Source organism: Myotis lucifugus, unplaced genomic scaffold (assembly GCF_000147115.1).
Source record: "Myotis lucifugus unplaced genomic scaffold, Myoluc2.0 scaffold_43, whole genome shotgun sequence".
Taxonomy (NCBI): Eukaryota; Metazoa; Chordata; class Mammalia; order Chiroptera; family Vespertilionidae; genus Myotis; species Myotis lucifugus.
The window spans coordinates 2,576,852-2,582,392 of NW_005871091.1; the positions used below are offsets into that span (position 1 = coordinate 2,576,852).

The 5,541-nt window shown below is 46.1% G+C and overlaps 1 long non-coding RNA gene across 1 annotated transcript in view; it reads right to left on the reverse strand.

The window, feature by feature from the left end:
• Positions 1-4,031: 4,031 nt before the first annotated feature.
• LOC106697043 overlaps positions 4,032-5,541 on the reverse strand; it is a 3,016-nt gene continuing 1,506 nt past the window's right edge. The window contains exons 2-3 of the long non-coding RNA XR_001348066.2: positions 5,354-5,436; positions 4,032-4,301 (exon numbers count right to left, since the gene is read on the reverse strand). This is a non-coding gene — a long non-coding RNA (uncharacterized LOC106697043). The remainder of the gene's footprint in view (positions 4,302-5,353; positions 5,437-5,541) is intronic.

The following is a 5,541-nucleotide window of genomic DNA, read 5'->3' on the forward strand; positions in this document are numbered from 1 at the left end:
CCCCCCCAATATTAAAATAAGAACCATGTCCCTCAAACCTTTGCTTGATCCCCTTGCCCTTCTAGCTCCTGCCCGGTCCCATCCTTCTTCCAGCCTTATACTTTTACAGGATTTTGCAGTTTATAAAGCTTTGCTCCTTTTGTTTGTTTGTTTGTTTGTTTGTATCAATTACCTGTTATGTCATATCACTACCATAGCACAGCTTTGAGGTTATAGTACTCACCCATTTTACAGATGAGAAGAGTAAGTCTCAGACTAGAATTCAGCAGAAGCCCCATGCTCTTTCTTTGATAACTCACTGCCTCCCTTTGATGCTAAGCTTTCAGGGTAAGTGGTCTGGATCTACCATCTCCATTTCCCTGCCTGCATTTTCTCTTAACCCCATGTAGTCACTGTGCTCTCTTTAAGATCAACACGGCCACTAGCTCCTCCCCAGCGAGCCCACTCTTGAGGCCCCTCCCAGACCACCTTCTTTCAAAACCTTCATGGCAAGCATCTGACTCTACCCACTGCCTTCTCTTTCTTCTCACTTTCTTGGGCTAGAACTAGGACTTGAAGTCTACATCAGAGAAGGAGGTGTGTCCGGGTCGGTGCGCCTTGGCTTTGCAATGTTAACCCAGGTGAGTCACGGGACCCTCACCTTGGAATGTGCTTCTGCTCTGAGTTATGGCAGGTTTTCAAAAGCACATTCCACCACCAGCAGCAGCCCAGCCGCGAAGGGCTTTACCCGAAAGAACAGCTTACCTTGGTTTTGACCAACTTGGCAGAAGACGGGTTTTCGATTTGATGGCAAATAGGATCCGAGCTGTCATACCTTGTGACTTGGCTGGACATGGGAAAGTGAATGTTGGTAGTTTGGGGACAGAGCAAAAGGAAATAGTCCTGCCCAATAGGTGTGGGGCAAGGACTAGGGACATGAAGCCAGCTATAGGTAATGGGGCTGATGTCTAGTCCTGTGTTGTCCAATAGTGATCTCTAAACGTAGGCAGATATTTAAATAACTAAAATTAAATATTTGGTCCTTTATAGTTGCACTAAAGTGCTCAATAGTCACCTGTGGCTAGTGGCTGCCATATTAGGTAGCCCAGATATAGAATGTTTCCAATCATTCCAGAAAGTTCCATTGGACAGCACTGACTGTAGACCAGTGGATAGAAAAGAATAAAAGGCCAGCAGTTGGCTCAGAGAGAGTAAGAGACAGAAAAGCTCCTCAGGAATGGCTGGGAGAGGGGGTGGCATCAGAGAGGAGGCAGGGAGGCAGCAGGGGGCAGGCCCTGTAAAAATGTCCCCTTCCACTCTCTGTGCGCATCTCCAGGATAAATGTTAGGCGGGCAATCGCATCAGACTCACATGTGTTTCTCCAAAGCGAATGCACATCCTTCAGGGAAGAAAGGAGTCCTCAGGTAGGAAACCCATGCCAGGGCTGGCATCAGGAAAGTGGGGGACACTCCTGTTTCCAGATATTGATCTCTTCAGTCGAGGCGGAGGGTTGGAGAGTAAATGTTTGGAACGGAGATCTAGAGGGTAGGTGCAGAGGAGGAAGTCAGAAACACGACCTGGAGCAGGGGGAAAAGATTGGCTAAAAATTTGAATTCGGGACTCAGTTGTAGTCACCAAAATGTCCTATTATTGCCACTTCTGAATCTACAAGGTTAGATGACTTATTAGCGCTCCATTTATTTCTGTACATTTGGTGATGAGCATTGCTTTGCTAATTATTTACTTGAAAATGATCTTAAGCCATGGAAAAAAAAGTGAGTGCCTAATCAAAACGATGCTTATGCCCTGTGCTCAGCAAAGAGACCTGGAAAAATCTCCATTCTAAACTGATTCACTCCTTAAATTGTAAATTCCAGGGAGTAGCTTCAGGCACGGCTGGATCCACGTAGTCAAAATGAAATTGTCATCAGAAAGTTATGTCTAAGGCTTGCCTCTGCTTCTCTGTGTGTTGCTGTCATCCTCAGACTTTCTCCAGGTTGTGTCAAGGTAGGCTTGCAGCAAGGAGCTCCAGGCTTAATACTGTTGGTTCCCAATAGTTTCTGCAAGAGTTGCATTGGCCTGACATGAGGTATTGCCCATTCTTTTTTTTTTTTTTTTTTTTAAATATATTTTATTGATTTTTTACAGAGAGGAAGGGAGAGGGATAGAGAGTTAGAAACATCGATGAGAGAGAAACATCGATCAGCTGCCTCCCGCACATCCCCCACTGGGGATGTGCCCGCAACCCAGGCACATGCCCTTGACCGGAATCGAACCTGGGACCCTTCAGTCCGCAGGCCGACGCTCTATCCACTGAGCCAAACCGGTCTCGGCAGTATTGCCCATTCTTGAGCCAGCAACCGGTATCTGGGAAATGCAAGGCTCTGATTAACCAAGCCTGATCATGTGCCGCACCTGAAACACCGGTGGACAGCTTCACCTAGAGCAGTGATGGCGAACCTTTTGAGCTCGGCTTGTCAGCATTTTGAAAAACCCTAACTTAACTCTGATGCCGTGTCACATATAGAAATTTTTTGATATTTGCAACCATAGTAAAACAAAGACTTATATTTTTGATATTTATTTTATATATTTAAATGCCATTTAACAAAGAAAACTCAACCAAAAAAATGAGTTCGCGTGTCACCTCTGACACGCGTGTCATAGGTTCGCCATCACTGACCTAGAGCATTAGGGTTCTTTTTTTTTTTTTAATTTTTATTGATTTTTTACAGAGAGGAAGGGAGAGAGATAGAGAGTTAGAAATATCGATGGGAGAGAAACATCAATCAGCCGCCTCCTGCACATCTCCTACTGGGGATGTGCCCGCAACCAAGGTACATGCCCTTGACCGGAATCGAACCTGGGACCCTTCAGTCCCCAGGCTGACGCTCTATCCACTGAGCCAAACTGGTTTCGGCGGGTTCTTTTTTTTCTTTCTCTTTCTTTTTAAAGAATAGTTTATTGACTTTTAGAGAGACAGCAAGGGAGAGGGAGAGAGAGAAACATTGATAAGAGAGAAACATGGATCAGCTACCTCCTGCATGCCCCCTACCCAGGATTGAGCCCGAAACATGGGCATATGCCCTTGACTGGGATTGAACTAGCAATTTCCTGGTGCATGGGATGATGCTCAACCAACTGAGCCCCACCAGCCAGGGCAACCACTAGGCTTCTGAGGGGTGGTGAAGTAGTTCTGCATAGTAACCCAAACTCTGTAACCCAAAGAAGGAAAGTGGATGCTAGGCTGGCAGACAGCTCTACATAGTCTCTAACTAGTAATAGTTATTGTGAAACGATAGCAGAAAGGTTCAATCAACATGTTTTTCCTATTGTGGTAAAATTGCTATACAACATTGTATATACTTTAGGTGTACATTATAATTCAACTAGAGGCCCAGTGCATGAAATTCGTGTGTGTGGGGGGGTGTCCCTCAGCCTGGCCTGCACCCTCTCCAAACTGGGACTCCTTGGGGGATGTCCCACTGCTGGTGGCTCCTAACTGCCTCTGCCTGCCTGCCTTATTGCCCCTAACCGCCTCTGCCTGCCGGCCTAATCGCCGCCTAACTGCCCTCCCCGGCAGGCCTGATCGTTGCCTTACTGCCCTCCCCTGCCAGCCTGATCACCCCCAACTGCCCTCCCCTGCCTGCCTGATAGCTCCCAACTGCCCTCCCCTGCCGGCCTGATCGCCCCCTAACTGCTTGCTCCCCCACGCCGGTCTGATTGCACCTAACCGCCTCTGCCTCGGCCCCCACCACCATGGCTTTGTCTGGAAGGAAGTCGGATGTCTGGAAGATGTCCAGTCGATCTGGTCTAATTAGCATATTACCCTTTTATTAGTATAGATATTTATATACACTACATAATGATCATCACTGTAAGTCTAATTATCATCCATCACCGTACAATTCATCCCCTTCACCCATTTTTGCCTGCTCCCAGAACCTTATGTTTATTGGAAGTGTAGGAAAGGCTTTGTGGCACATAGTAAGGTCTCAATAAATGTTTCTGGGAAGAACAATTCACAGGGGAGTAAACAGGAACATACATTAAAGTATAATGTTGTTCTAAGGGAAAAGAAAAGGAGTCAGAATGAGGGCACACTTTTATTGAGTCTAGGAAATGAGCCAGGAAACAAAGGTTTGGGATAAATGGCACATTTCTGAAAGGAGTTCCTTAGAGACAGCAAGGGGCTGTTTAATTAACATGTAAAACTACATTACTCTGGAGGAAGGAGTGCATAAGGAACTCTCCCCAAGGTTTTCTGATGACACAAAGCGCTGGAGTCCTGATGGGAGGCATGGTGGAAAGTTCCCAGGAACCTGAGGAGGTGGGGAAAGAAGTGGTAGCCGAGGAGAAGGCAAGAGGTGACTTTAAGGATATAATCCCAACTATTGCTGGTGAAGTTGAGGAAGTCAAGCTTGTATATCTGACCAAGGAAAAGACCTGGCATTTAATGTAGACTATTTCTTGAGAACTTCGGCCCAGGATGGTTCAAGACAAAAACACAGGTGAAATACTGGGGATTCTGAATTACAGTTTGTGGACCAAAAGGCGCACAAAAGAGTGATGTATTGACAGGTATGTGTGAACTCCTGGCCCACTGATACTGAGCAGGGAGGTCTGAGAACTGGCAAATCAAAAATTTGGAGGGCTGGTTATAGAGCTCAGGTAACAGGGTTAGGGACTTTTAGGTCAAAAAGGCAAAGATGAAAGTACATAACACTGTGAGCAGACAACATGCGAACTTGCTCATCAAATCTGAAATTCTGAGATTGAATCTGGGTGACATGAAATTTAATCAAAGGAAGGCCTGAGCCTAGCCTGTGTGACTCAGTTGAGTGTTGTCCCTTGCACCGAGAAGTCACCAGTTCGCTTCTGGGTCAGGGCACAGGCCTGGGTTTTGGGCTTGATCCCAGTAGGGAGCATGCAGGAGGATCTGTGTTTCTCTCTCTTATCAATGTCTCTCTCTCACCTTCTCTTTTCCTCTCTCTCTAAAATCAATAAAAACATTTTTTTTAAAAAAAGGAAGGCCTGACTCTCTGTTTCTCCTCAGTGTGGTGGAGAAAAGAGTGCTTAAATCAACATGGTGATGAGGACTAAATGATATCAATTAGGTGACAGTGTCTGACACAGAGGAGGTACAGGTAAAACTAAAGCAATCTGGCATCCCCAGGTGATTCCTGATGATGTGATACTGTTCAGAGCACACGGGATCTGGCATCGGGAGACAGGGTTTGAGTGCTGGCTCCACTCCAATCTTCATTTTCCCCATCTCTAAAAGGCAACAATAAGCCCTACCCCACTGAGCCATTAGCACGTTGAAAAGAGACCTTGCATTCATTCAGCAAGCATTTATTAAATGCTTACTTACCAGACAGCACGCTAGGTGTTGGGTGAGGACATAATAATGAGAAGAAAACGTTCTGTCCTTGGGCTGTGTTCCTTCTGGAATATCTAGGGGATAAGATAATCTGTTCCTTATCTTTCCCAACTTCTAGGAGCTGCCCCCATTCCTTGGTTCCTGGATGCATTGCTCTGACTCCTACTGCCATTGTCACA